This window comes from Coregonus clupeaformis, chromosome 13 (genome assembly GCF_020615455.1).
Source record: "Coregonus clupeaformis isolate EN_2021a chromosome 13, ASM2061545v1, whole genome shotgun sequence".
In the NCBI taxonomy this organism is placed as follows: Eukaryota; Metazoa; Chordata; class Actinopteri; order Salmoniformes; family Salmonidae; genus Coregonus; species Coregonus clupeaformis.
Window position 1 is genome coordinate 9,597,776 of NC_059204.1, and position 21,810 is coordinate 9,619,585.

Genomic DNA, 21,810 nt, shown 5'->3' on the forward strand with positions numbered 1-21,810 from the left:
AGCATTGGTGTTAACATGGGCCAGCATCCCTGTGGAATGCTTTCGACACCTTGTAGAGTCCATGCCCTGACAAATTGAGGGTGTTCGGAGGGCAAAAGTGGGGGAGCTACTCAATATTAGGAAGGTGTTCCTAATGTTTGGTATACTCAGTGGGAACATACCTAACTTTGCATAACGAGGAAACTAATATACACTGACTCCTCAGATCAGCTTTAGTCAAGAACCAGACAGACTAGTAAGTATTTAACAAGCTGTCAGAGAACAGTGCGTTACATGGACAGAGAGTACAGTAGAGACAGGTCCTAACCTGCAGGGTCCAGTGCCGAAGCTCAGACAGACTACATGCTGTAAAGCGCTTGTGCATCATGTTTGGGAGGGACCCAAAACTGCTGCTGTAACTCTGCCCAGAGCAAGTTGCATAAGGGTAAATCCATTTGAATTCAATCACATTCTGACCGCACCCCTTGGAATGTTTCCTAATGGAAGGGTGTAGGTGTCATTGGGGAGTTTCCCATCCATCCTTCCCCGTTATGTAGCCTAAGTTGACCTGCAGCACTAAGTGGCTTAGACAGGCCTGCTAATCCTATGTTGTGCCCCTGGTGTCTCCACAGCCATAAGTCTCTCTGAGGGCTAATAATAAAGCCTCTCTCTCTCTCTCTCTCTCTCTCTCTCTCTCTCTCTCTCTCTCTCTCTCTCTCTCTCTCTCTCTCTCTCTCTCTCTCTCTCTCTCTCTCTCTCTCTCTCTCTCTCTCTCTCTCTCTCTCTCTCTCTCTCTCTCTCTCTCTCTCTCTCTCTCTCTCTCTCTCTCTCTCTCTCTCTCTCTCTCTCTCTCTCTCTCTCTCTCTCTCTCTCTCTCTCTCTCTCTCTCTCTCTCCTGAATTCTCTTCTGAACAATGAATGCTGTGTTGTTTACAGGGCATCTACATGATAGAATACTAATAGAAACATTCTCATGACATGCAGCAATCTGTTCAACATCTTTCCCACCCTGATAACAACCATAGCTAATGTATCATAACATGCCTAGCCTCACTGACTGACATGGTCACTGGCTCATCACAAAAACATGGAGAACTCTACAGGAGAGCAGGTGTATCTAAAGCGCTGTCTTAAGCCCAGGAGCAGATCACAGGAGCTACAGAGAGATAGAGATCTGAGGAGGCCTGGTCTTGAGGTGACGACTGACACACACTGTGTCTCTCTGATTGGCCGGATCACACACTGCTCTGTCATCTCACCAGCAGCTCCTTCAGAACATGACATCATCACAGGACAGGGTTTGCTTTTACGGTAGGATCCGAGGTCAGTTTGGTCACACACACACACACACACACACACACACACACACACACACACACATACACACACACGCCCTTTACGTACATTAAAAGAGGCCCCCTGTAGTTAGCCGTTTCTGTCCTGTTCTGTTCAGAGCCTCTCATTAGGTATAGAGGTTCTCAGGGCATGTGTTTATTCCCGGTCCAATTCCGTTTGAAGATCAGCAATTTGAGACTATAAGGAGGCCACATCATTAAATATACATCCTCCAACCATTTCACAAAGATTTGGATCCAAATGCTGATCCTAAAATATCATCAGTGATTTCATGCAGCCACCTCCTGGTGTTGGGTTGTTGTGAAAGGCCAGAGGCAGGTGGTCATTAGAATATGCCCTGAAACATATCACTCCGCCCTCATGTCCATGCAAATGATCTTTTGTCACAAAATAGACGGATCCTATGCTAATGCAGACAATAAAAACTGCGGCGTGAATATCTAAATCATCCAAAGTGTTCCTCCCCCTGCCTCCTCCTCCTCCTCCTCCTCCACTGTACTGGAGCCAGAATGCGCTGAGGATGTTCTTTGGAAATAATGAATGTGCCCCCCGGGGCTGCTGAAATATTTATTTTCATAAATAAATCGGGGAGAGTGCCCGTGGGCTGTTTGGTTTGGCACAGGCAGCTTACCGCATCCCAGTTATTAACAGGCAGCCCCCCAGCCCCCAGACCCCAGCTCAGCCCCCAGACCCCAGACCCCAGCTCAGCCCCCAGACCCCAGCTCAGCCCCCCAGATCCGCCCCCCAGACCCCAGCTCAGCCCCCCAGACCCCAGCTCAGCCCCCCAGACCCCAGACCCGCCCCCCAGACCCCAGCTCAGCCCCCCAGACCCGCCCCCCAGACCCCAGCTCAGCCCCCCAGACCCCAGACCCGCCCCCCAGACCCCAGACCCGCCCCCCAGACCCCAGCTCAGCCCCCCAGACCCCAGACCCGCCCCCCCAGACCCCAGCTCAGCCCCCCAGACCCCAGACCCGCCCCCCAGACCCCAGCTCAGCCCCCAGACCCCAGACCCGCCCCCAGACCCGCCACACAGACCCCAGCTCAGCCCCCCAGACCCCAGACCCGCCCCCCAGACCCCAGCTCAGCCCCCCCAGACCCCAGACCCGCCCCCCAGACCCCAGCTCAGCCCCCCCAGCCCCCAGACCCCAGACCAGCCCCCTCAGCCCCCAGCCCCCAGGTCAACCCCCCAGACCCCAGTGTGCAGCGATACGGTGGAAGTTGAGTTAATATGTAGCCTACATGTAGGTAGGGGTAAAAAGTGACTAGGCAGCAGGATAAATAATAATACACAGTAGTAGCATTGAATATGGTGGTAAGTGTGTGTGCATGTGTGATAGTGTTTGTGTGGGTGGGTGTGTGAATGTATGTGGGGTCAGTATATGTGTGTGTGTGTGTGTGTGTGTTTGTGTGTGTGGGGGTGGGGTCAGTATGTGCATGCGTGTGTGTGTGAGAATGTGTGAGTGTGTGTGGCATCAGTATGTGTGTGCGTGTGTGTGTGTGTGTGTGTGTGTGTGTGTGTGTGTGTGCGATTATTCCCTGTTCCAACACAGCAGCATATGAAATATCTTTACACTGCATTGCTTGTGTTTCTGATGAGGCTGTAGATGTGAAATATGTGACTGAGCAGAAGAACAGCAGAATGCTTTTTACCTCCAATGTGTTGCAGTGTATCGGTTTGTCCCACAGGCGGGTAGTGGCACCTTAATTGGGGAGGTCGGACTCATAGTAATGGTTGGAACGGAGTAAATGGAATGGTATCGAACACATCAAACACATGGTTTCTATGTGTTTTAATACCATTCCATTTACACCATTCCAGATATTATTATGAGCCGTCCTCCCCTCAACAGCCTCCTGTGATTTACAGAGTAGGATTGCAACGCTACCGGTAGTTTACCAAAGTAACTGGAATCTTCAGTAACTTTGGTAATTTATACTTGAATAACTTAAAAAATATGTATTCATATATAGTATACAAATGTTTTTATATTTGTGTCCATATTGTCCATGAGATTCTAGTAGATGGACCATATAGTTCAAGAGAAAATAGCCTAATTAATTAAAAAGCATCAAATCAACAATAGCATTATTTACAATTAACTCTTCAACTCTTCCAACTATTTACCTTTTTCACAGCTGCCACCAGTTTGACACCGAAACATTGACAACAAATACGTATTGACATAGTAAAATGAATAAAACCGTGTAAAAAAAAAAAAAATCAAGGCTATTTTGTGCTGAAACCCTCATTAAACACCAATAGTATTCAATAAGTTGATGGTTTATATTCCGGATAATGTTTTATAGCATTTTCATTCTATTCATTTTAAAATATTGAATTATTTCATATATTGTACATGTGATAAGGCCACACAGAGGGCCAGAGACAATTACAGACCTGTGATAATATGATGTACCCAAAAGGGCCACTTACATAAAATCCTTGAAAGATACCAAAATTCTGGTAGTTTACTGGTAAACTTAGAAAGTTTCCAGTAATATACCTTCTCCCTTAGTAACCCTAGAACGGACTTGTATGTACCCATGTGTAGGTCTATTAACATTCTCCCCTGTCTGTATGACTGTGTACTGAACTTCAGTGTGTGAGGGACTTTTGCTGCAATGCAGATTGGCCAGCTGTTGCAGTCCCAAGGCAGCTCTGGAGCCATAAATCACTGGTGGGATTGACTGAAGCTGGGGTTGACTTTGGGGCTGCCTGGGCTCAGAGTACCAAGGCCTGGGGCCACAGGCACAGAGACATCCAGAGCCACGGGGCTAGGCTAACTGTCCTCTACTCTTCTACTGGAGAATAGTCTTTGGGCTCTGGGCTCCAGCAGCACTAACAGGCCTCTGACTGACTCCCCACTGCTCCGTCTCTTTAGTTAGCTGCCAGGGCCTGAGCAGACAGATTTCCCCCTGGGGTATTGGCTGTGGATGCTGATGGGGGGGGGATTGCTGTGTGTCAATAAAGGGTACTGTATCTGTAGCTCTCTGTTTTAGCCGCAGAACAGGAGAGGAAAGGAGTGGAGGAGAGGAGAGGGGGAGAGAAGGAGAGAGAGCAGATGATAGGAGAGGAGAGGAGGATAGGAGGATAGAGATGAGAGGAGAGATGAGAGGAGGATAGGAGAAATGAGAGGAGGATAGGAGAGATGAGAGGAGGATAGGAGAGATGAGAGGAGGATAGGAGAGATGAGAGGATAGGAGAGATGAGAGGAGAGATGAGAGGAGGATAGGAGAGATGAGAGGAGGATAGGAGAGATGAGAGGAGGATAGGAGAGATGAGAGGAGAGGAGAGATGAGAGGAGGATAGGAGAGATGAGAGGAGGATAGGAGAGATGAGAGGAGAGATGAGAGGAGGAGAGGAGAGATGAGAGGAGAAGAGAGATGAGAGGAGGATAGGAGAGATGAGAGGCGAGATGAGAGGAGGAGAGGAGAGATGAGAGGAGGAGAGGAGAGATGAGAGGAGGAGAGGAGAGATGAGAGGAGGATAGGAGAGATGAGAGGCGAGATGAGAGGAGGAGAGGAGAGATGAGAGGAGGAGAGGAGAGATGAGTACGGCTCTATAGTACGGTGCTCTGCAGAGCCACATAAACAACCTTCAGCAGTAGACTGGACATGCTTGGTGAAGCTAGCTCCTCTAACAGCCATGATCTAATGGAACACACGAGACAAACATAATGATAATGACACTAATGATACTAGCCAATATAAATAGTTAACATATCAACAGTCAGGGGCTGTCATTATACAACAGCGCCAGCTATTACAGTCAGAGGACATCTTTGCATCTTTGATTCTGTCCATTTAGCCGTAGTAAGTGAAATTGGCCGGACCCAAGAGCAAGAAGGCAGTATCACTCCCTGGCTGGAGATCGAATGTGCAACCTAGACACATTTCTCTGCTGAATCATGCTGCTCTGAGCTTTCTCTCGCTCCATTCTCCTCAACCTCTACTGTCTGCTCAAATGAAGATTGAGATCACCAGTTGACTGTACAGCATCGGCTCTGTATCAACATCTAGAGCCATTTCATAGGAGAGAGAGAGACAGACATCTGGTCTATGATAATGAGCTCAAATGTCATCTCTGCAGCAGGTAGCCCCTCATATAAGCAGCTATCCCAGCACCATCTTCACACACACACACACCTTGTCTAAATTGGCCCTAAACACATGAACATGGGTCTCTATTACAGGTGCATCTGTGACCCTCTGCTTCTAATACAGGTTTTATTGCTGACATACGCCACGGGTTAGAGTGTGTGTGTGTTGTGATAGAGCCGTCTGACACATGCAGAGCGGAGGAGGGAACACAGGCGTCTCTGAGCCGGCTGTAAGACAGATCACAGCGATCCCCCAGTGACTGTGGCAGGATGTCACTGCTGTGCCAGCTGCTGCAACCAGCCTGCCCAAACCAGTCATGCCCAAACCAGCCTGCCCAAACCAGTCACCGTGGCTCAGTAAGGGGACCATAGTTATCAGTACAACATCAGTTTTAGGCCAGACCTGTTAGCTACATAGATTTGTTTGGGTTGAAACGCTCAACCAGTAAAGCTATGTATCTGGAGCATGTGAGTGTGCCGGGCTACCGGTGGACTCTTCCATTCAAGCATCATATTAAAAGTGATGTGCCTTTGATTTCCTATGCAATAGGGTCAGCTAGCTACCAAACCATCTCCACTACATCCACACCGCCAGAGACGAGACAACAACAACAATTCTCTAGCCTATTTCAAATTGGACATGGTGACACACCTTTATCAGTCTCATGCCCTGAGGATCTGCGGCAATATAACCCAACAACATAGGCTACTAACAGTTCTGGGGAATGGGTTGGAATGACTTGTTAATAGAGGGAAGAGACTCCTTGGAGAGAGAGACAGTAATAAGTGTCTCCATATGATCTACAACACCTTTTTTTTACGCTAGCATTCCTGTCTGACTAGCTCACACTACCCAGGTATGATTGGCTCTGGGACCTGGGTTGACTGCTGTTGGGACTCCGGGTGCATTAGCATGGGAAATTAAATAAGAGGGAGAGCGTTGCCGTGATGTTCCTGCGGTGTCCTGGGAACACTTGGCTGGTGGAGCAGAACTGCTGACTAGGTACTGAGGTAATAGGAAGAATCCAGTTAAATGTAGCACATTATGTTTCATTAATTACTGGCCATGCCAAAGTCTCTCTGTGTTCCTCTTCCCTTTCCTGTTCATGATGACTTCATCTCAAATCTCCAATGATGGGTGATCTAATCCTGTCAGCAGTTATAGCCAGCGACACAGCTGGCTGGCAGAGAAATAATAGTGTGAAAGTACACAGATTTGTTGACATAAGTGTCTGCATCTGGGTTTAACAATAATGCTTTAACCACATCAACATTCAGGGTGTTCAGACACAATACTGAAGTAGTAGCAGAGTGTTAAGTGTCGTATCAAAACAGAGAAGGTCAACTGAACCATATCATGTAAATGGTTTGCAAATATCAGAGCGCCAAAAGGGCTGAGCATAAAAGCAGATTTCTCTTCTCTGTGTTAATGGGCCAGAGCCCAGTCTCTCTCAGTGTGAGCCTTTGACACCCATAAAACACATATGTATTCATGTGGCTGTTATAACCACTCAACCATATACATGGGTACAATGGGAGAGGCACCATTTTGCTTCTACTGCCTTTATGGAGGTGTGTGTGGGTTATGAGACAGTTCCTGAGACAGACACAAAGGCTTAGAGAGAGAGAGAGAGAGAGAGAGAGAGAGAGAGAGAGAGAGAGAGAGAGAGAGAGAGAGAGAGAGAGAGAGAGAGAGAGAGAGAGAGAGAGAGAGAGAGAGAGAGAGAGAGAGAGAGAGAGAGAGAGAGAGAGAGAGAGAGAGAGAGAGAGAGAGAGAGAGAGAGAGAGAGAGTGAGAGAGAGAGAGAGAGAGAGAGAAAGAGAGAGTGAGAGTGAGAGAGAGAGAGAGAAAGAGAGAGAGGTGGAGAGAGAGAGAGAGAGAGAGAGAGAGAGAGAGAGAGAGAGAGAGAGAGAGAGAGAGAGAGAGAGAGAGAGAGAGAGAGAGAGAGAGAGAGAGAGAGAGAGAGAGAGAGAGAGAGAGAGAGAGCTGCCTCAGAGACCAGATACCAGGACCAGTCATCTCTGATTGTATGACTCTATGATTCTATGTATTGATGTGGAAGCAGCAGCACTCTCTATAGTCCCAGTCAGATTTCCCCCAGGGACAATAAAGTATATCATATCATATCAACAACAGAACTGCCTGCAGAGTCTGGCCTTTCATTTCCTACAATCCACTGACGAGGAACCATTCCACTCTGGAATTGGTCCATAAGCAGAGCGTTTCATCGCCTGGCAATAACACATGTTTAAAATAATTGATTAAAAATATCCATGGAAAATGTGGTGATGAAAATGGTGTGGCGTAATCCACATAGATTAAATTGTAAGTATGTTTTAAAGCTAGTCCAGGTCAGGGAATTCAACAGCAGACAACCTGATATTGACAAGCCACCCTACTTTGGTATGCTCCTCTATTGAAATCCAACAGTTCAGCAAACCTCCACCCCAGCCATGCATTCAGATTGGCTTTTCCTTTGTGACTGGGCTCAGGGTGGTGTACATTCTCTGGCCCTTACCCATAGCCTGGCTTTGGTCAGGTAGCTGAGCTGAGCTGTGTACATTCTTTCTGTGTTCTATAGGAGGCACCCCAAAGGGTTTGAGTTTGTATGTTACGTGCCTGTGTGCCTTTTCAGCCCATACTGTGTAAGAAAGGGAGATTATAGAGGTTATAAATAGCCTCAGTATTACTTCCTTATATCTCTAGGAACTGAAGCACTACAGCTTCCTGAAGGTATACAGTATAAACAGCCTACAATGGTTGGGCTCAGGTGGCAATTACAGCAGGTCCCAACCTATTAGCATCCCACCAGCCTGGTTGAGAGATAAACAGATCGCTGTATCCAGAAAAATAAGCATCAGCAATCTGCATTTAATGAGCTTACAAGAGAGGGTGGCAGTCCCTCTGTCAGGAGCCCTGGTTCCCCCCTGGTTTACCCTCCAGCCCTCCGTCCCAGCCCCCTGTTCTGTTCTGTTCTGCCACGCTGTTGTTAAACTAACTCAGGGTCAGGGGGTCTGAGTGGGAGATCCAGCCTCGCTGCCAGAGAGGTAATCAGTGGAAACGGGTACTGAACACTCTCCCCCTCACACACACAGACACACACACACACACACACACACACACTCACTCATGCAGACACGCACGCACGCACACAGACACGCACACATATGCACACACATACACTGTACATTTGCCCCTGTTAGACTCCATTAGGGGGGGGGACTCTGCTAGCACAACAGCATTAAATTCCACTGCATCAATATGGAAATGTTACCCATTAGTGCAAATAGTCATGGCCACATTTGGTCATATCAAAAATTATGTCATTGCAAAATATAATGTGGGTACTGTGCAACACACTTCTATGGCAACGCTTCCAGTTCCAAAAATAGAAAGAAAATCATCCTCAATCCCTTGTTTTCCGATGCCATTGCACTCTACTATTTCAAATTCAAAGACATGACATTCATTTGTCTCTTGCATGACTCAACCCCACAGCCTTGTTCTCAAATCACAACCACAATCTTGTTTTTGGAGCAGAGATGAGGTCACTCTCTACGAGCCAGATTAGCGTTTACAGGAGATTTTGGGGAGGTTTTGCTGGTCCTCATCGGAGATTAACAGTAATCCTCCCAGGGCAGAGGAACAGACAGCAGGCAGCGCAGCTTTTTACCGGCACTCCTCTTCTCTCAGAGATAAGACAGACAATAGACAGTCATCAAATCAAATGTTATTGGTCACATGCGCTGAATACAACAGTTGTAGGCTTTACAGTGAAATGCTTCCTTACGAGCCCTTTCCCAACATTGTAGAGTTAAAATGTAAGACTAATATTTGCTAACTACAGCTAAACATGAACAGACTCAGCAGCATGTAATGGCAGTCCTGTAGTCCATCACTTCTTGATCAATCATATCCTCTTAAAGAGGAGACGAGAAGGGATGGCATCAACATCACTCTTAATACCATTTCCTTTGTGAGTAGCTTGGATCTTGAGGTGTCTTTAATTCTGAGCACATCCATCTTGAAATACTCAGCAAACCGTACAGGAGCTAAGGTTTCTATTGTCTCACCAAGATGCCACACAATCTATAGCAGCCAACCCCAATAAGTGGCCCGCGGGCCAGATGCGGCCCGCAAGAACCAAATGTCTGGCCCACACTGACAGCATTGGCATTCACTTGTTATAATAAACATGAATTTAATATCCGCGGCTCTGCTTTATTTTGAAATTATCCCACACCTTGACCTGTGGCCTTTACCGCGTGCATACGTAAGACGTGCTTCGCGTGCTTTGCGTACTCGTCTCCACTCAACTAGCTACCTAGTGTAGTGTCACACACACACAGTAGCCGCAGCCGCTCGCCAGTTAACCCTCTTTTATCAAAAGGACTGACCACTTCCTCACAAAAAAGTATTAAATCCAGTCAAACCAACATGGCATTCGCCAAGATACGCAAGGTAGACCAGGAGAACCGTCAGTTCAAAACTGACTGGACTGAGAGGTATTGCTTTTTTTTTACCGGACCACAACAGTGCTAAGCCCACATGCTTAATATGCATGCAGACTGTAGCTGTAATCAAAGCGGACAATCTGAAGTGGCATTTTAACTCTATCCATGCTGCCAGTTTTAATGCAAACTACCCAGAAAAATCTGACCAGAGCAAACAAAAAATTGCAAGCATGTTAACGTCATAGAAGCGCTCGGCTTTAACTATGTGTAAAACAACATCGGCACAAGAGAGCGCAACAGCTGCCTCATTACACGTTTCTTGGAAGCTTGCAAGAGCTAAGAAGCCATTCGCCGATGCAGAGTTACTTAAACAATGTGCAATCGACATGGCTGCCGAAGTTTTAAACCAAGAGGAACCAATAAAAAAATAAGTTTTTGAGCTGTTGAAGCAAGTGCCGCTGTCGGCTAACACGGCAACCAGAAGAGTCGAAGTTTTAGCGGAGGAGTGTTTTTCCAGTCTACTCACAGATTTGAGGAAAACCGAAGCATTCTCACTGGCAATAGACTCGTCTTGTGACCGAACCGACATGGAACAGCTGTCTGTGTTCGCAAGATTTTTTGATGGGAAGACATTCCGGGAGGAGCTGCTGTGTTTGATTTCTCTACCCGGGCGTACAACCGGGGAAATAATATTCAACGAGCTGACACAGTTCTTCGAAAGGAATGGCTTAGATGTGAGTAAAATTGTCTCTGTTGTTACCGACGGGGCTCCGTCAATGGTGGGACACCGCCAGGGCTTGGTAAGCAGGCTTTCTGCCGTTAACCCAGCACTCCTGGCATTTCACTGCATTATTCACAAGTCAGTTTTGTGCGCATAACTGTGTGGAAAAATGAAAGAGACCATGGATACTGTGACTCGACTAGTTAACTTTGTCCGTGAGAGCTCTAGTCTGCAGAATCGCCTTTTTAGAGCATTACTCTAGGAAATGTCAGTTGAACACAAGGATCTTTTGCTCCACAATGACGTTCGCTGGCTGAGCAAAGGCTGTGTGTTGGAGAGGGTGTGTGACCTGCGTGATGAACTTGTGTCATTTTTATCCAGCCTGCAGAGCCAAAAAGCCAGCGACTTTTTGAGCTTTTTAACTGACAACAAGGTGATATCAGATGTTACTTTTTTGTGTGACATCATGTCTCATCTAAATCACCTTAACCTGCGACTACAAGGCAAGAACCACACTGTTGCTGACATGTATGAGGCGATTGAAGCTTTCCGGGTCAAAGCTGCACCTCCTGGAGAGAGACATTCATGGGAGAAAGTTGCACTTTCCACGTCTGCATGAGCATTGTGAGAAGAATAAAATGCAGGAAGATCCAGCAATGAAGGATTTTGTGTCCAGGCTGGCAGAAAACTTCAAGGAAAGATTTGAAAGCTCCCCTAAACTCTCAGCTGACATCCTTCTCTTCATAAGACAGACGTTTTCTGTGTCAGCTGACGGCCAGTGGACTGCAGAGGCCAAAAAGCTGGTGCCTTCCATAGATGAGGCTGCTCTTTAGATGGAAATCTTGGAGATGGGAACATCTGATTTGCTCAAAGCTCAACACAAGGATGCACTGGTGAGTGACTTTTGGATCAACATGGTTCCCCAAGCTCATTTTTAAAAACACCAGAGATATTGCAATGCTCCTACTCACGATGTTCCCCTCAACATACATCTGTGAATCAGCATTTTCTTCAATGAATGCTATCAAGAGCCAGGACAGAAACAGACTCTCAGATTCACATCTTGGACAGTGCCTCAGGATTGCCACAACAGAATACAAGCCTGACATCAGAAAGGTTGCCTCATCCCGTCGCTCTCACTTCTCTCACTGATTGGTGAGTGAACCAGATCCAATTTTTTGTTGTTGCTTTTTTTCAATCTTCTTGTGGTATAATAATTATTACAATGAAATAACCATTTCATATTTAATAGCATGTTTCCTACTAAATATGCTTCACAGCTTAAATAAAAGTAAATGGCATCCAACTAGTTAGTAACATTTAAAACTTAATACACAGCAATAAAAAAATAATACACAAATAAAAGCTAATTAATTATATTGTCACATTAATATCAAACACCTTTGGTTGTTAACAGCTTGATATTATTTGGTTCACATATTTTAAAAGTTTAAAAACTAATGTGGCATATTCTGATAACTCATTTGAAAAGTACCTAACTAAAAATGTCTGTCTGTCTGTGTTTGTCCTTCTGTCTCTTCTCTTAGAAAGACCGCCTGAACGCAGATATCCAAAGCATGGGTGTTCCAGACAGAAGTGGGCGCTGTGTGTGTGTGTGTGTGTGTGTGTGTGTGTGTGTGTGTGTGTGTGTGTGTGTGTGTGTGTGTGTGTGTGTGTGTGTGTGTGTGTGTGTGTGTGTGAATGCTGGACTTTTTGTTTGCTGACTGTTTGCACAGAATATGCTCCAGGGGCATTTCATAATTAAATAGTTGGTTTTGGACTAATTTAGTATTTTTCATTTTTCTCTTATGTGACTCCTAACACCACTACTAATAATTATAAAATCACAATAGAAGTGAAAACTGATAAAACATAAAACTGTCGCCAAAAAAACAAACATGTTGGCCCTCGGCTTGGCATGCCTGACCAAATTTGGCCCTTTTGGAAATCTAATTGGGGAACCCTGATCTATAGTGTCTGACAGGTAGCATTGTCTTCATTTCACAATAGAGGTCATGCCATCTAAACTCTAGTGATTGGTATGCAGTATGCACAGATGCTGGTGGGTTGTGGGTCGATATGCTGATGCAGAAGAACAATATAGCATTGTTTAGCCAGTCTTATATCACATGTCCTCTGGGACCTGGTCATGAAGCCTGCCTGGGGACTGGAGAGCTGATCTCCTTCCTCTGGACAAACACTCGGCATGTCAACAGACTCTTGACCATTGTCCGGTGGTGTTGTCATCACAGGGTCAGCAGGTCACTGAGCCAGAGCCAGACAGAGAGACTAATGAATGAGTCCACTACTACCACTTTCAACTACTACCACAGTCCACCTCTACCAAAGTCCACCACAGTCCACCTCTACCACAGTCCACCACTACCTCAGTCCACCTCTACCACAGTCTACCACAGTCTACCACTACCACAGTCCACCACTACCTCAGTCCACCACTACCTCAGTCCACCACTACCACAGTCCACCACTACCACAGTCCACCACTACCTCAGTCCACCACTACCTCAGTCCACCACTACCTCAGTCCACCATAGTCCACCTCTACCACAGTCCACCACTACCTCAGTCCACCACTACTACAGTCCACAGCTCCCACAGTCCACCACTACCTCAGCCCACCGCTACTCAGCCCCTCAAAGGCTAACCCTGAGATTCCACCCAGGACCGACTAGGGGGGTGGAGGGGTAGTAGGAGGAACCTTTCACTGGGCAACACAGCGCACACGGAGGGTGGATGTTCCGTGTTCGCTGTGCGGGTTTGTCCTTGCTTCCTCACCATTGTTTACACAAAAAGCCTCTTGATTGGACAGCAGTGCCAAGGTAGAGGCTGCAGCAGCAGCAAAACAATACCCCATCGATTGCAAAAAGCATTGCTAAAACAGATGTGTATTTAACAGAACCACCAAACAAGACAAACAAGCTGCAGGCAACAAAACAGGTTTAAAGAATGAGTGGAATTCTGTTGTTGGAGTGTTAGTCCTGATCTATTCCAAAGAGAGACCCAAAAGGAATGCAACTCAAATCTTAGAAGTACCAGGAGTCATACACATTAACAGCAAAATACCCATTCTGGCCACAGGTACAGAGGCACTGCAGGGTCAGAGTGGATAATGGTATGAACCAATCAGGTCACAGAATAAGCCCAGTGCTTCAGCATTTAGATTCTGAAGAGAGGTGCCACTGGACTGATAGAAAAAGGCGCATGGAAAATCAAGACACTGCGTGGATGCCCAAAATCCATGGAGCAAACACTGGCTGCTGACCCATGTGGTTTAATATACACACCTCCACAGAGACACACAAACAGCCAGTCCTAAGGCACACTCCCTCTCCTGCACCCAAAGGGATTCCAGTGGGATTGGGAAGCTCACAAAGGCCTGCTCACAGAAGCATATGTTACCAGGATGGGGAGTCGCCACACATGGGACTCTGCTCCACAACGTATAAATATTCAGCGCATCATGCTAAGTCATCCAGGCCTAATCAAACCCAGGCATCAAACACATCGGCATCTGCGATTTTAATCCTGGGAAATGCCACACATGCTCATTCATTTCAAAGCCATTTGCGCCTAAAATACAAACAATCCATCTGATTTTAATTTACTGCAGTTACTTTGAGCAATAGTAGTATATTGGTATGTAGCTCAAAAAAAACATCAGCTCACAATTCTAGGTCAGCCAGCTCCCTGGCTAATACAAACTTTCTCTGAGCTTTATTTATCCACATAACCCCCGCCTCCCTCCCTCCATCTTCCTGCATCTCTCTCTCTCTTCTCTGTTTCCTGTGAACTCCCAGCCCATCCACAAGGCAGAAGGCTTATTTGAGTGTAGTATGGATTCTGGAGGAGAGCCTCCCAGGATTACAGCATCCATCACAACAGCCTTGCAATGTTACCTCCTCTGGCCCCAGAGTAGAGAGAGAGAGATGTGACACCTGTCTCATTATGCCACTCTCTGACTACTGCTCATACTGAATGGGAAATGAGTTGCCTGACTGGGCCCTGGGCCGGGCCATAAACCCAAGAGGATGGGGACAGAGTTGTTCCTCAAGAGTTATACTGAACCTACTGTACATTCTAGATGTTTACTGAATGTTCCTTTCAAACAATGCCTTCTTTTGAAATGGCCTTTTATCCACAGGCACAGATACACGAAGACTCTAAAACCCAGTAGTATTTGCTCATCATAAACCATGAACCAATCCAGTGGCGACCCGTCATTCAGTGCAGGTGGGGGAGAGCCACACCTTTTGAGCAAAAATATATATTTTTGGCCTGTTTTGCATGTTATTTTGGCATTAATACATGTCACATATCAGTTTGCAAATAATGTACAAAAATATATTTATAATAAATAATAAAATAATATTACTTTTGGCAAAAATGTTTATTTTCAATTTACAATCTGTAGAAACAATGAGAATAGAAAGGTTCAGAACTTTTGTGAAACATCACAGCACAGTTGAAAAATATATGGCAAATAGAAATCCAATATGGATGGTGTTAAGAGATAGATGGGAGGGGTTGAGTGGAGCTGAAGGTTGGGACTAATAACAACTAGATAACTAATGCAAAACATACTGTGTCCGTAAAACGTATATAGGTTAAGAACTTTTGTGAAAGAGCACAGAAATAGATGGGAGAGGTGGAGGGTAGAGGAAGGACAGGAGTAAAATCAAACAAAATACAACTATTGTAAAATAGACTGTCATTAAAATGTATAAGCTGGAGGTAGAGACCTAAGCGTTGTTGTTCACTAGTTTACTCCAATTAGGGGAGCGGTGGTAGGGTTAGAAAGTAATAAAGGAAAAAATATATATTTTTTAATTATATATATATGTATGTGTATATGTATGCATTTATATGTGTCTTGCAATAGTATTCATCCCCTTAGAGTTTTTCATATTTTGTTGCATTACAACCTGTAATTTAAATGGATTTTTATTTGGATTTCATGTAATGGACATATACAAAATAGTCAAATTGGTGAAGTGAAATGAAAAAAATAACTTGTTTCAGAAAATTCTAAAAAATAAATAACGGAAAATATGTATTTCACCCCCTTTGCTATGAAGCCCCTAAATAAGATCTGGTGCAACCAATTACCTTCAGAAGTCACATAATTTGTTAAATAAAGTCCACCTGTGTGCAATCTAAGTGTCACATGATCTGTCACATGATCTCAGTATATATACACACACCAGTTCTGAAAGGCCCCAGAGTCTGCAACACCACTAAGCAAGGGGCACCACCAAGGAACTCTCCAAACAGGTCAGGGACAAAGTTGTGGAGAAGTACAGATCACGGTTGGGTTATAATAAAATATCAGAAACTTTGAACATCCCACAGAGCACCATTAAATCCATTATTAAAAAATTGAAATAATATGGCACCACAACAAACCTGCCAAGAGAGGGCCGCCCACCAAAACTCAAGGCCAAGGCAAGGAGGGCATTAATCAGAGAGGCAACAAAGATAACCCTGAAGGAGCTGCAAAGCTCCACAGCGGAGATTGGAGTATCTGTCCATAGGAACACTTTAAGCCATACACTCCACAGAGCTGGGCTTTATGGAAGATTGGCCAGAAAAAAGCCATTGCTTAAATAATAAAATAAGCAAACACGTTTGGTGTTCGCCAAAAGGCATGTGGGAGACTCCCCAAACATATGGAAGAAGGTACTCTGGTCAGATGAGACTAAAATTAAGCTATTTGGCCATCAAGGAAAACGCTATGTTTGGCGCAAACCCAACACCACTCATCGCCCCGAGAACACCATCCCCATAGTGAAGCATGGTGGTGGCAGCATCATGCTGTGGGGATGTTTTCCATCGGCAGGGGCTGGGAAACTGGTCAGAATTGAAGGAATGATGGATGGCGCTAAATACAGGAAAATTCTTGAGGGAAACCTGTTTCAATCTTCCAGAGATTTGAGACTGGAACGGAGGTTCACCTTCCAGCAGGACAATGACCCTAAGCATACTGCTAAAGCAACACTTGAGTGGTTTAAGGGGAAACATTTAAATGTCGTGGAATGGCCTAGTCAAAGCCCAGACCTCAATCCAATTGAGAATCTGTGGTATGACTTAAAGATTGCTGTACACCAGCGGAACCCATCCAACTTGAAGGAGCTGGAGCAGTTTAGCCTTCAAGAATAGGCAAAAATCCCAGTGGCTAGATGTGCCAAGCTTATAGAGACATACCCCCAAGAGACTTGCAGCTGTAATTGCTGCAAAGGGTGGCTCTACAAAGTATTGACTTTGGGGGGGGTGAATAGTTATGCACGCTCAAGTTTTGTTTTGTCTTATTTCTTGTTTGTTTCACAAAAAAAAATATTTTGCATCTTCAAAGTGGTAGGCATGTTGTGTAAATCAAATGATACAAACCCCAAATAAATCCATTTTAATTCCAGGTTGTAAGGCAACAAATTAGGAAAAATTCCAAGGGGGGTGAATACTTTCGCAAGCCACTGTATATGTGTGTGTATATGTGTGTATATGTATATATATATATATATATATATATATATATATATATTTTGCAAAAATATATATGGCGGATTGGAAGTGATGCAGACAATTACATTGATGGAAGCTACAATCTTTCTCCAATATCAAAGCTGATCTACCCCCAGAAAAATAAAATAATTGTTTTTCTTTGTAAACAAAAAAATTATAAATAACAATGTAAAAAAAATATCATTGAGTTAATAAAGCTGCATACAAACATGGTCTCTTTGTTGCTTTCTTGACTAAGGCAGCTCCAAAATACAGGTGTTTCAGCCTAGCTCAGTGCTTTCGGTGGTGGTGGGGCAGCCAGCGGAAAATACAGAGTGTAGAGGTTGGTAATGTTCTCTAGTTGCACCGTGATTGGCTCAGAGTTCTGTCACTCATGGGGACACTACATCACCGCAAAATCTACGGGGAGAGCTCAAGAATTCAAGCCCCTTTGTTGCTGCCACAGATTTACATTAGAAGTGCCCATCCAAGAAGGCTCAAGGTCATTGGCCACAGATAAAATGACGTCAAATCACGTTATATTTACCGTAGCTTTGATTGGACTGATCATGTCAACAACATACTTTCAAAATCTTAGCTAGCAAGCTAGCAGTCATCATCATGAATCGAGTCGACAATCTACTGGCAAATCCTTTTCAATCCTTGTCATATGAAGAGAAATTATAGATAAAACATATAGGTGCACATCAGCCATTGGACATAAACATTACACAACAAGTTGGAAATCGCAAATTCAACAATGAGTGGTTTGGAAGGAATCAGTGGCTAACTGCAAGCATTGCAAAGCAATCACTAGCCTTCTATTCAGTGGAGAGTGTGTGTGGTCCAAGTCTCTGTTTAAGGGTATATTTTCCAAGCTTAAAAGGATAAACATTCACATGCAACACCATAGGTCAGAAAAGGTTGAATACATTGGCCAGACTGTCAATCCAGCCTGACTTCTGCCGCATTCAAAACAACTGGAAAATCTGAACTGGGAAATCTCAGACTTATAAAATTAATTGGTCATTTAGCAGACGCTCTTATCCAGAGCGACTTACAGGAGCAATTAGGGTTAAGTGCCTTGCTCAAGGGCACATCGACAGATTTTTCACCTAGTCGGCTCGGGGATTAGAACCAGCGACCTTTCGGTTACTGGCACAACGCTCTTAACCACTAAGCTACCTGCCGCCCACAGACTTCAGTGAGTTCAAGACAACTTGAAACTTGAGTTCAGACTGGGAAAATATGTTTTCAGCGGTCATCCAACTCGGAATTCCAATTCGGGAACTCGGGCCTCTTTCTAGAGCTCCGACCTGAAGATCACTGACGTCATGATTCAACCTTGTTTTTTTCTGAGTTCCCAGTAGTCTTGAAAGCACCATAAATCCAGAGATCCAGACTTTGATGACAAAATTTGCCAACAAGAAGGACCGCCACGCCACCTTCCTGTTCAAGTGAGCACAGCACAACAAGGTGAGTCTAAAATGTATTGTATGCTGCTGCATAAATGATGTAACATGCCAGGGAGATATGTATACTGTAGCTAAGAAAGTAATACTAAGTGTATGTTGTGTAGTAAGCTGTTAGTAGCCCATGTGCCTCGCCCTAATAATTTGGTCCCTTTCCCCCTCATAACTTAACCAACTGTTCTGACTTGGTGGTGCCCATGTAGCCTACAGCCTGTTTTAGAGAAATGTCATCATATTATAAGAGCTTTCATTGTCTGCTTATATGCCCCCTTTATTTATCCTATGGTTCTGACTTGGTGTACAGGAAGAATACTGTAAGAACGGCCCATGTTCTGAATTCTGTCGATGTACATTTCAAAAGTGCTGAACAAATAGTTATATTGACTACGTCCGTCCTAGCTCGCTCATTAATGTCTTAATCGAAATTACAGATTGCCTCTTATCCGCTCATCGTTCCCTTATGCCATAGTTTGTACATCTCAATTGTCAGTAGAAACCACATTCGTTTAAGCAAGTCAGCCATTTCAGCTATGATTTTTTTAAAGGCAGTAAATGAGGCTGAATGAACTTTTTCGCTGCCAGACAAGGCTCCGCTGATAGCCAGGTGTAGCAGTGGTAAGGTGTTGGGACTGCTGTTGGGACAGCTTTATGTAGGCCCTAACAGTTTGTGGGCACCATTTGTCACCGTTATGGTGCAATTACTGTATTGTTAAGTATTGTGTTGTGTTTGCCCCACCTAGATTTACATGCTAAAATCGCCACTGAACCAAAGTCAGGTGGTACAAAAGAATACTGTAGGATTTATGTTACATATTGACTTTGGTAACTTTCTCCTCTCTGGTTTGGTGCATCTAATTTGCTTGTAAAGCCGTCACTCAAGCAGTCAATATATTTCCTGAGAGTAGTTTGTAGGGTCTGTTCACAGGGCATAAACAGTGGCCTCTCAGTTTGAGTCGTATATATGCAGGGCAATTCCAGTTAGTGCTTTCCCCTTAGTCTGATGTAATTGCTTGCATGGCAGTTGGCTCCTTATTTAGCTTCGTACAACTATTAACATGTATAATAATTTCCAACATATTCATGAGTTATGACATAATGTCACATTAATGACAAAGGCTTTGAATACTATAATGATGTATATTTTGGAATAAGTGCACAGGAAATATTCCAAAATGGGCCGTCACAGAGTGATTATTGATGGGCTCGTGCTAAAGGTCTTCAGACAGAGCTTCATTCTTAGAACCTGTCATTTCAGAAAGGCCAATGTGTCTGTCCCTGGAACTGTAGCCATTCTTCCCCCCTCTCTTCCCCCTACCACCCTACCCGTATCCATCTTCCCCCCTCTCTTCCCCCTACCACCCTACCCGTATCCATCTTCCCCCCTCTCTTCCCCCTACCACCCTACCCGTATCCATCTTCCCCCCTCTCTTCCCCCTACCACCCTACCCGTATCCATCTTCCCCCCTCTCTTCCCCCTACCACCCTACCCGTATCCATTTTGTGTGAATTGGGAAGTCTATGAATCTCTGTCCCGGTCAGGGAGGGAGCTAGCTGGGAGGGGAGAGGATGAGCCCTCTAAGAAGCTGAGATCTGATTACAGAGGGAACAATCACAGTGTGACACCACCTCTCTCACACACACACACACACACACACACACACACACACACACACACACACACACACACACACACACACACACACACACACACAGACCACACCCAGTGTGTGCATTCAATCAGGACTAATCCACACCATCTCTCAGCAGGCAGATCCTCTCTCCCAAAGGTTTTCTGAGTGGAAACAGCTCCCAGTGGTGCTGCGGTGTTCCCTCCTGGACAGACACCATAGAGGACCGTGGATGTTACATTAGCTCTGCTCTGGTGCCCTGGTCTGGTGCCCAGGTCTGGTGCTCTGCTCTGGTCTGGTGCCCTGGTCTGGTGCCCTGGTCTAATAACTGCCCTGGTCTAATTACTGCCCTGGTCTAATAACTGCTCTGGTCTAATAACTGCCCTGCTCTGGTCTAATAACTGCTCTGGTCTAATAACTGCTCTGGTCTAATAACTTCCCAGGTCTAATAACTGCCCTGGTCTAATAACTGCTCTGGTCTAATTACTGCTCTGGTCTAATAACTGCCCTGGTCTAATAACTGCCCTGGTCTAATTACTGCTCTGGTCTAAAAACTGCCCTGGTCTAATTACTGCTCTGGTCTAATTACTGCCCTGGTATAATAACTGCTCTGGTCTAATTACTGCCCTGGTCTAATTACTGCCCTGGTCTAATAACTGCTCTGGTCTAATAACTGCCCTGGTCTAATAACTGCCCTGGTCTAATAACTGCTCTGGTCTAATTACTGCCCTGGTCTAATAACTGCTCTGGTATAATAACTGCCCTGGTCTAATAACTGCTCTGGTCTAATAACTGCCCTGGTCTAATAACTGCCCTGTCTAATAACTGCCCTGGTCTAATAACTGCTCTGGTCTAATTACTGCCCTGGTCTAATAACTGCTCTGGTCTAATAACTGCCCTGGTCTAATAACTGCTCTGGTCTAATAACTGCCCTGGTCTAATAACTGCCCTGGTCTAATAACTGCCCTGGTCTAATAACTGCCCTGGTCTAATAACTGCTCTGGTCTAATAACTGCCCTGGTCTAATAACTGCTCTGGTCTAATAACTGCCCTGGTCTAATAACTGCCCTGTCTAATAACTGCCCTGGTCTAATAACTGCTCTGGTCTAATTACTGCCCTGGTCTAATAACTGCTCTGGTCTAATAACTGCCCTGGTCTAATAACTGCTCTGGTCTAATAACTGCCCTGGTCTAATAACTGCCCTGGTCTAATAACTGCTCTGGTCTAATTACTGCCCTGGTCTAATAACTGCTCTGGTCTAATAACTGCTCTGGTCTAATTACTGCCCTGGTCTAATAACTGCCCTGGTCTAATAACTGCCCTGGTCTAATAACTGCTCTGGTCTAATTACTGCTCTGGTCTAATTACTGCTCTGCTCTCACTCTCATGTAATCAGTCAAGATAACACCATGAAAGGGTTTTTCTCTTTTCTGTTCAAATTCTATCAAATTAATTGTATAATTCCCTTTTTACATCGGCAGTTGACACAAAGTGCTTTACAGTAACCCAGCCTAGACCCCAGAGAGCAAGCAAAGAAAAAGCGAGGGGATTGGGGACTAAAATTGTGATATGCAGATACATTA

At 45.0% G+C, this 21,810-nt stretch overlaps 1 protein-coding gene across 2 annotated transcripts in view; it reads right to left on the reverse strand.

Annotated features, from left to right (window-relative positions):
- The window catches only part of LOC121579186 (serine/threonine-protein phosphatase 2A 55 kDa regulatory subunit B beta isoform), a 107,184-nt gene that overhangs the window by 30,311 nt on the left and 55,063 nt on the right, over positions 1-21,810 (reverse strand). The window lies entirely within an intron of this gene.